Source organism: Musca autumnalis, unplaced genomic scaffold (genome assembly GCF_047663935.1).
Source record: "Musca autumnalis isolate F117 unplaced genomic scaffold, ASM4766393v1 scaffold_2, whole genome shotgun sequence".
NCBI lineage: Eukaryota > Metazoa > Arthropoda > Insecta > Diptera > Muscidae > Musca > Musca autumnalis.
The window spans coordinates 38506406-38517536 of record NW_027411755.1 but is presented as its reverse complement, the minus strand read 5'-3'; positions in this window follow the sequence as shown (position 1 = coordinate 38517536).

Genomic DNA, 11131 nt, shown 5'->3' with positions numbered 1-11131 from the left:
TTTGCCGACAGGGATATACCCTCAGCCTATGTGAATTGGAACTTTAATCTACGGACAGATCGAATGTGGCACTTTTTGGACATTTGAACTTGCCGACAAAAATGTGGATTCAGTGCGTTATCGTACACCTGTTGGACCAGTATGCCAGGAAGCATGGATTTGTCCACGGAAAACATAATATGGCTGTCAGCAGGACCACAAAGAACATCATCGGTATAAATTTCCAAAGGATCCATGAACAGACCATAAACTGCACTGCACAAATGCTAAACTTTTGGGCCATTTTAGAAGTTTAAGTAAGTTTGGACAAAATATGACGAAGGCCAAATGTTGGACCAAATCGGTTAATCAGTTCGAGAGTTATTGTGCTCTCCAGGCACTACATATGGTGCCATAGGGGTTTTTTTACAACTTTCGGGCTGCATTCCCAAGAACTATGGACTTGCCACTGAAAAAACTATTACCGTTGTAATTGAGACAGCGATTGCAAAGTTAGTCAAAAGCAGGTTATAAAGTGAACTTATCCGAAATTTTGTGTGGGAGGTACCCGAAGGAATGGGCAAATATAGTCCATATTCAAATCTGATCTATATCTGGTAGATATATTAGGATGCGTGAAGTATGGACCAAATTGGATCAAGAGTTATCGTGCCCACAATTTTTCCGAACATTTTTGAACTTTTGTGGGGGAGGTACCTGAAGGAGTGAACCGATATGGCATATCTTCGAACTTAAAATAAGTTTGGACAAAATATTATGACGGCCAAATTTTGGATCGAATCGGCAGATCCGTTCGAGAGTTATCTTGCGCTCCAACCACTACACACGGTGTCATAGGGGTTTTTTGAACCATTCAGGCTATTTTCTCAGGAAGTATGGTTTTTCCCCTGATGAAAATTGTACCGCCGTATGGGGGATCGTGAATACAAGTTGCTACAACAAAAATCAAAACGATTCGAGAGCAGGTCCTAAATTGAACTTTTTCGAAATTTTGTGTGGGAGGTACCCGAAGGCTTTGACCGATTGAGTCCGTATTGGAACCTCATCTGAGTTTGGTAGAAATTTCAAGATGTGCAAAGTGTGGACCAAATCGGTTACTCCCTTCAAGAGTTAACGTGCGCACAAATTTCCCGAACATTTTCGAACTTTTGTGGGGGAGGTACCGGAAGGAGTGGACCGACATAACCTATCATCGAACTTAAAATAAGTTTGGACAAAATATTGCGAAAGCCAAATTTTGGACCAAATCGGTTCATCCGTTCGAGAGTTATTGTGCGCACCAGCCAGCCAGACGGACAGACAGACAGACGGACGGACATTGCTAAATCGACACCAAGTTGTCTGAAACACATTTCGTCCAAACATACATACTTGAGGTCTAAAACCATTATTTCGATGAGGCACATTTTGCCCGTATAAAAGTGTATACAGGGACGTACGCAGGATTTCATTTCGGGGGGCCCAACTTGACCAAAAATCATGAAATTTTTAAATTTTGGGTAGGGTTACGTGGCCCTATTTTAATGGTTGTCAGTTGAGTTTTTATTAATTATTGAGACCAATTATATAACGTCAATAGAGGAAGACTTCACAATACTTCATAAACAATTTTGAAATTTGGTACAGAGTAATCTATATATATAAAAGAGCTTAGTGAGTGAGTGACTGAGTGACTGAGTGACTGACATATCATCGCCCAGACGAAACCGCTGAAGCTAGAAAGCTGAAATTTTGACTGTGGGTTGCCGTCGGTGTGTAGGGGTGAGATAAGGCTGGGTTTTTGGAAATTCGACCTAGAAGGGTACGAAAAGTACTAAAAGGTACTAAATATGGTACCCTTTGTATTATGCAAACGGGAAGAGCTAGAATTCTGAAATTTGGAATGAGGGTAACTGATGGAGATTTAGAAAGATGTACCAAAGGGTTTTTGGAAATTCGACTTATAAGTGTACGAAAAGTTACTAAATTTGGTACCAATTGTATATTTTGAGCGGATATAGCTACAATGTTCATATTTGGTAAGGAAATCAAGGTTGGGAAGTGGTGTTGATATATGGAAATTATTTTTGAAGTTCGTACTTATGTGAACGAGTAGTACTAAATGGTACTAAATTTGGTACAATTTGGATTTGGGTGAACGGATAGAGCTGAAAACCTGAAATTTGGAATTTAGATTACGGTTGAAGCATACGATTGAGATATGGGTGTACTTTTGGAAATTCATACTTATGTGTACGAAAAGTACTAAATGGTACCAAATTTGGTACAATTTGGATTTGGGTGAACGGATAGAGCTGAAAACCTGAAATTTGGAATTTAGATTACCGTTGAAGCGTACGATTGAGATATGGGTGTACTTTTGGAAATTCATACTTATGTGTACGAAAAGTACTAAATGGTACCAAATTTGGTACAATTTGGATTTAGATAAACATGGAAACCTGAAATTTGGAATTAAGATTACTGATAGAGTGAATTTAGATAGACATGGAAACCCGAAATTCGGAATTAAGATTTTGGAAATGTTTACTTATGGGTACGAAAAGTAGTAAACCGTACTCAATTTGGTACAAATTAGATTTGGGTGAACGGATAGAGGTGGAATCCTGAAATTTCAAATTAAGGTTACTGTTGGAGTGTAGGATTGAGGTAGTTTTGGAAATTCATATTTATGGGTACGGAAAGTACTATATGTACTAAATTTGGTACAATTTATATATGGGTGAACGGATGGAGTTGGGATCCTGAAATTTCAACTTAAGGTTACTGTTGGAGTTTAGGATTGAGGAAGTTTTGGAAATTCGTACTTATGGGTACGAAAAGTACTAAATTTGGTACAATTTGGATTTGGGGGAATGAATAGAGCTGGGATCCTGAAATTTGGAATTAAGATTACTGTTGGACTGCAGGATTGACTTAGTCTTGAAAATTCGTACTTATGGGTGCGGAAAGTACTAAATGGTACTAAATTTGGTACAATTTAAATTTAGGTGGACGGATAGAGATGTAATACTGAAATTTGGAATTAAGATTACTGATGGAGTGAAGGATTGAGGTAGTTTTGGAAATTCTTACTTATGGGTACGAAAAGTAGTAAACAGTACTAAATTTGGTACAAATTGGATTTGGGTGAACGGATAGAGCTGGAATCCTGAAATTTTGAATTTAATTACTTTTGGAGTGTAGGATTGAGTTGAGGAAAGTACTAAATGGTACTAAATTTGGTACAATTTAAATTTAGTTGAACGGATAGAGTTGGAATCCTGAAATTTCGAATTAAGGTTACTGATGGAGTATAAGATTGAGGTAGTTTTGGAAATTCATACTTATGGGAACGGAAAGTACTAAATGTACTAAATTTGGTACAATTTATATTTGGGTGAACGGATAGAGCTCGAATCCAGAAATTTGGAATTAAATTACTTACGGAGTGTAGGATTGAGGTAGTTTTGGAAATTCATACTTATGTGTACGAAAAGTACTAAATGGTACCAAATTTGGTACAATTTGGATTTAGATAGACATGGAAACCTGAAATTTCGAATTAAGGTTACTGATGGAGTGTAGGATTGAGTTAGTTTTGGAAATTCATACTTATGGGAACGGAAAGTACTAAATGTACTAAATTTGGTACAATTTATATTTGGGTGAACGGATAGAGTTGGAATCCTGAAATTTGCAGTTATGTTTACTGTTGTAGTATAGGAATGATGCAGTTTTGGAAATTCATACTCATGTGTACGAAAAGTACCAAATTTTTTACAATTTGGATTTGGTTACAGAGATAGTGATACAATGATAAAATTTGGAATTAAGATTTCTGTTGCAGTATAGGATTGAGGTATTTTAGTCAATTCCTACTTATTTGTACGAAAAGTACTAAATGGTACTAAATTTGATACAATTTGGATTTGTGAGAACTGATAGAACAGGAAACCTGAAATTTGGAACAATGATTACTGTTGGAGTATAAGAATGAGGTTTAGGAAAATCGTACCTATGTGTATTAAAGCTACGAAATGGGACTAAATGTGGTACAATTTGGATTTGGGTGAACGAACAGAGTTGGAGTTCTAAAATTTGGAATTAAGATCACTGTTGGAGTGTCATATTGAAATATGGAGGAAGTTTTGGAAATTCATATTGGGATGTAGGAAATGGTACTAAATTTGGTACAATTTGGCTTTGGGTGAACGGATAGAGCTAGAATCCTGAAATTGGGAATTAAGATTACTGTTGGAGCGAAGGATTGAAATATAAAAAAATATTTGGAATCGTACCTTTCTGAACTAGATGGTACATGGTACTAAATTTGGTACATTTTGGAGTTGGGTGAACGAATAGCGCTGGAATCATGAAATTAAGACCTAAAATTAGACTTGAAGTGTAGGATAGAGATATGGATGTAGTTTTGGAAACTTATCTTTTGTGTTCGAAAAGTAATAATTGGTAGTAAATGGGGGTACAATTTCAATTTGGATGAAAGAATAGAGCTCGGATCCCGAAATTTGGAATTAAGATTACTTTTGCGGTGTAGGATAGAGATATGGAGGAGGTTTTGGAAATTCGTACTTATGTTTACTAAATTTGGTACATTTTGGATGTGTGTGATCGCATAGAGCTGGAATCCTGAAATTTGGAATTAAGTGTGGGATTAATATATGGAGGTAGTTTCGGAAATTCGTACTTATGTGTATGAAAATTTATAAGTGGAACTAAATTTGGAACCGTTTGGTATTTGCTAAACTAAGGAACTGGAATTTTGAATTTTAGTATTAGTGTTGGTGTGTAGAATGGAGATAAGAAAGAAATTTCGGAAATTAGTGCTTATGTAAGCATACTAAATGTTGCTAACTTTGATGTTGTGTTAAGGAATAGAATTGGGATTCGAAAATTTGGTGTTAAAGTCGCTGTTGGTGCGTAGGGATGTGGTTGTGGAAATAAGTTCCATAAGTATACGAAAAGTACTAAATCGTAGTCAATTTGTTATTGGATGTACGGATAGAGCTGGAGTGTAGAGTTGGTATATGGAGGTGGTTTGGGAATATGTATGTACCATAAATATACGAACACTACTAAATCGTTCTAAATGTGGTATTTGGTGTACGGATAGCGCTGGAATTTTAAAATTTGGTATTAGAGTCCCTTTTCGTATGTGGGGTTTTAATATCGAGAAGGTAGAGGTGTATGGTTGAGGTTTTGGAAATACAGTAAGTACTAAAAGAGTTGAGCTGGAACTTTGGGATAGCAGTTGGTGTATAGGAGGTTTTGTAAATTCGTACTTATGAGTACTAAATGGTACCAAATTTGGTACAGTTTGGATTTGTGAGAAAGAGCTGGAATCCTGAAATTTGGACTTAAGGAAATTACTGAATGGTACAGAATTTGGTATAGTTTGTTATTGTGTAATGAGGATGAGATAGAATTTTGAAATCTTAGGAGAAGATTTTGGAAATTCGTACGTGTGTATATGAAAATTGTATCTGGGGAAACATATAGAGCTGGAAATGAGAATCCCGGTTGGTACATAGCGTTGATACCATTTTGGTATTGCGTGTTAGAATAAAACTGAAATTATGTAATTTGGAATTATAATATTAGTGTACTAAAAGTACCAAAGGGTAATAAAAATTAAGTGTACTAGAAGTACTAAATATTACTAAAATTTTTAGTATTAATATTGAGTGAACGGCTAAATCCAGTGCTTTGAGATTTGGGATTTCATTAAAATCATTATGAAAATTCGAACTTAAAACGTATGACATGTTTCTACATGTAATGCCATAGGCATTAGGTGAACAAGGAGTGCAAAAACTGTTAAATTTTAGATGAGGTCCAGGATTTGAAAAGTTGTATTATATATTGTACCATTGGTTTTATGTGAACGCGAAGTAACTTACTGAAATTAAGTAATTAAATTAGATATATGTGATCATTTTTTTACAAGAAGGTTTTTATCCCTTAATTGAAATACCTTAAATGAATTGATAGCTGTTGATGTTTTGTGGTGAGGTATACCTTTTTTTGGAAATTCAGACTAAAGGGGTACGAATAGTACTTAAATGAAATCAAGTATCAATTAACAACAAAATTTTCATACCTCACCATTTCCATATGAAATATTGTTTATTCCTTTCCGCATACGAAGTAGCGGGCATTTTGCTAGTATACATATATTATGCATACTTACTTACTTAGTTGGCCCATTACAGAACATTTGTTCCATAGACCGAACTAAGAAAAGATCTCCATTCCTCTCTGTTTTTCGCTTGACTTTTTGGAATACCGCGCCTTTTCATTTCTTCATCCACTTGTATGCTCCATCGAAGCTTAGGCCTGCCGATTCTGCGTACACCGCCATGTGGCATGTATTCATACGCCTTTTTAGCGGGTTCATAATCGCTCATTCTCATGATATGGCCTAGCCAACGCAATCGTTGCATCTCGATACGTTTAACTATATTCATGTCTTTGTATAGCTTATATAGCTCGTGGTTCATACGGCGTCGATATTCACCGTCAACGCAAATCGGCCCGTAGATCTTTCGAAGAATTTTCCTCTCAAACACACCAAGCACTGCCTTATCTGCTTGCGCAAGTACCCATGCTTCGGAGCCATACATTAGCACGGGTAGTATCAGCGTTTTGTATAGTGTTATTTTTGTTTGACGAGATGTGGCTTTGTTTTTAAATTGCTTACTTAGACCATAGTAGCATCTGTTGGCCAATACAATTCTTCTTCTTATTTCACAACTGATGTTGTTTGTTGTGTTTATGGCAGTGCCGAGGTAGACGAAGTCTGTAACTACCTCAAAATTGTACGTACCAACTTCCACAGTTGGTCCGAGCTCTATGGACGCTTTGCGCGTCGACACCATCAATTTGGTCTTTTCGCCGTTTACCGCCAGACCCACTTCCGCAGATTCTGCTTCGACCTTCCTAAAGGTATAAGTTACTTCCTTTACTGATCGTCCCATGATGTCTATGTCATCAGCATAGGCAAGTAACATGTGGCTATTGGTGTAAATTGTGCCATTTCTTTTGACATTTGCATCTCGTATTACCTTTTCCAGCAAAAAGTTGAATAGGTCACACAAAAGGCTGTCTCCTTGTCTGAAACCTCTTTTGGTACAAAATTCTTTGGAGAGGTTCTTTTCAATTTTAACTGAGGACCTAGTATCAGTTAAAGTCATCTTACAAAGCCGGATGAGTTTTGCGGGGATACCAAATTCAGACATTGCGTGGAATACCTTTGATCGGAGGGGACTGTCGAATGCTGCTTTATAATCGACAAAAAGGTGAAATATGTCGATCTGCATCTCTTGGGTCTTCTCTAGGATTTTCCGCAGGGTAAATATCTGGTCAATGGTGGACTTGCCAGGTCTAAAGCCACATTGGTATGGTCCAATTATTTTGTTGACCATTGGCTTTAGCCGTTCGCACAATATCCCTGACACTATCTTATAGGCAATAGGGAGAAGACTTATGCCCCTATAGTTGGAGCATACAGTCTTATCTCCTTTCTTGTGGATGGGACATAGGATGCTCAGGTTCCAATCGTCGGGTACTCGTTCTTCCTGACAGATGGTGCTAACTAGCTGATGCATACACCTTATCAGCGCGTCGCCTCCGGTTTTAAACAGCTTGACTGGTAAGCCATCGGCTCCTGCTGCCTTATTATTCTTCAGCCGGTTGATTGCTGTTTTTACCTCATCTTGGCCGGGCGGTATACATTCTATACCATCTTCTGGGATTGTATCTGTGGTATCATCGTCTTCGCTACTATTGGATACCAGCAGATTGGAGAAATGTTCCTTCCATATCCTGAGCACGCTATCTGTATCTGTTATCAGATTACCTTGTTGGTCTCTACAGGAGGATGTGCCTGTACCAAAGCCCTCTGTTTGATGTTTTACTCTTTGGTAGAATTTTCGGACTTCATTCTGGCTCCTGTACATCTCGATTTTTTCACACTCCCGCTTTTCCATTTCTCTCTTTTTCTTGCGGAAAAGACGTTTCTCTTCTCTCCTTTTCTCCCGATATCTCTCTCGTGCGCTACGCGTTGCTACTGATTGTAAAGTAGCTCTATATGCCGCATTTTTTTCTTCGGTAGCAGCACGACACTCGTGGTCATACCATGAATTCCTTTGTGGAGGTCTCTGGAATCCAAGTATGGATTTTGCGACTGTTTGCATGGAGTGGGCAATATTTTGCCATTGTGTTGTTATGTTATCGGGACAAGGAGTGCTCGCGTTAAGTAATTGGGCTAGTTGAGTGGAATATGCTGTGGCTATCTGTTGTGTTTGCAGCCTATCGATGTCCAACTTCCGCGTTGTGTCTGTTCGTGCTTTATTTGCAACGTTTAAATGGGTACGTACCTTTGCTGCAACAAGGTAGTGGTCCGAATCAATGTTTGCGCCTCGGAACGATCGTACATCCAACAAGCTGGATGAATGTCTTCCATCTATCACAACATGATCAATTTGATTGCTTGTTCTTTGATCTGGAGACAGCCAGGTGCCCTTATGAATATCGAGATGATTAAATCTGGTACTGCTAACTACCATGTTTTTTGCAGCTGCAAAGTCTATCAGCCTCATACCATTGTCAGATGTTTCACTGTGGAGACTGAATTTCCCGACTGTTGGGCCAAAGATATTCTCCTTTCCAATTTTGGCATTAAAATCGCCAAGAATGATTTTAATGTCATGCGCAGGGCAACGGTCATATGTTTCTTCTAAGCGCTCGTAAAATATATCTTTGGTCTGTTCGTCATTTTCTTCAGTGGGAGCATGAGCGCAAATAAAGCTGATGTTGAAGAATTTAGCTTTTATACGAATTGCAGCAAGTCTTTCAATCACTGGGGTGAAGCTGGATACCAGATGTTTTAGTCTCCGACTAACTACAAATCCGCAACCAAACTCATGCTTTACGTCATGGCAGCTATAATACAGTGCGTCACCTTTAGGTGTTGTTGTGACGCCTTTCCCAATCCATCGTATTTCCTGTATGGCAGTAATATCGGCCTTGTACTTTTCAAGTACGTCTGCCAATGCGAAGACTGCACCTTCTCTATAAAGAGTGCGAACATTCCAGGTGCAGATTCGCAGATCATGGTCCTTAAAACGTTTGCGGGGTTCGTCAACTTTAGAGGGGTTTGTTTTTATTTTCTTTCGTTTTTTCATAGTACGCTGTTTTTTCTAGGGGAAGGTTACTAATGCATTACTTCTTGGATATTTTGAATTGAAAATAAATCATATAAGACCACGTTTGGTATGGTTATCCGTATTTTTAAGTTATTAACCTTGTATGCTCACATTTTGCTACATCCACATTCGCTCTTAATTGGCATTTTGGTTTCTAATTTCTGCAGAAAATTTCCACTGTTTTCGCTATCGCAAGTTTTTCAGTAACAGAAGATCTTACTTTAATATCTAAGAATATCGGCTGTTATGCAGATTTTGGCATTCCTTTGGTTGGAGAATCTCCATGCTGAAAGTGATTAAAACAGATCCACGTTTTAATGCTTATCGAAATATCGCCCTTTAATTTCAGTCCCATGTTTCAAAAAGTTTTTAGTTGGATAAATCTTTGACCCCCATAAATTACATCTTATAAAAGAGATAATAAAATACCTTGACATATTACAGTATTGGAATTTGGTATACTGTAATATGTCAAAGTATTTTATTATCTCTTTTAAATTATTTATCTGAATAGACACTAGCAATTCGGGTAGAAAAGGATTTACAGCCAATAATTATGGTAATTAGATTTATTTCTATCTGAGAGTTTCTAGAAGACGATAAAAACTGGATTAAAATTAAAAAAGGAACACAGGCATCGGATTTCAGTAAACCGATCAAATGAAAAACCTAAAAACCGAAGGGAAAACTGTGAATAATTATTTCTGCAACGTCTGCTATATATAACTTTGTTTATAATATTCCCGGTGGTACCCAGTATTACCGCAATACCATCAGGAATGTGAACAACAAATTTGACGAAATAAATTTTTAATTGGTTTTCGAGATACAGTCAATTAAAACACCTTGATATATGGTACATTTTGTCCAATAAATATTTCATTTCATGTAATATTTTTTAATTTATTTATGTAATAATTTAATAATTGATGTAATATTTTAATATTACCTAGCAAATATGGAGTATATTAATTACGGAAATCAAAGTTCGTTTATTTTTTGATACTGGAATGATATGGCATAAAGAAGTAATTCAGAAAACAATAAAAATTCAAACAAAAATTTTGAAAACTTCAAACAAAAAAATTTAAACTATTTCTTACAAAACCTGTAAGTGAAGTACGTGTTTAGCACATAAACTTCAAAACTGAATTTTATTTAAAATCTCAAAAAAGATTTATATTTACAAACAAGTGAGCCAAGGCTATAGTCGGGTCGGGGCCGACTATGTGATACCCTACACCACTACCCCTGTTCATAAGCTTTTGACTAATAAAATTCAAAATATTAAAATTGGGATAGCTTAGCGCCTTTGCTCTGAATGTCTTCTTTAACACAGGTCAATTTTTTTGAAACGCATTTAAGTGCATCGACAGTACAACCCAAATAAAAAATGGAAAAGTGTGATGTATGCCAACCATCAACCATCAACCATCAACCATCTGTTAGACCCCCATCAACCCCCAAAATTTCGTGAGGATCCGATCAAAATTTCGTAGTGTGATTGCACAAAAATGGAAAAAGGGATGCATTACCGACTATTGCGATATCTCTGTTGTTTGACCACCTATGACAACCTACTTCACATCGTTGTAAAGGTGATATTTTCTACTTTCCTTGTCAGGTTTTGCTTTCGATATGCCTCCTACAGAAGGGAGATATTAACTTCGAAATAAAACGTTGGTCTTTTTTCCAAATATTTTTTTTTTCACATTCTGCCCTCTGAATAATATCCGACCATTATCAAAAATCAAAAGGTTTTTCATCTGTGTGACCCCCAATAAACCCTCAAAATTTCGTGACGATCCGATCAAAATTGCGACCTGTAGCGTGATTTCCAAAAAAGTGGAAAAATGGGATGTATTACCGACTATTGCGATATCTCCGTTATTTAGTCACCTGCGCCGACCTAGTTTACATCATTG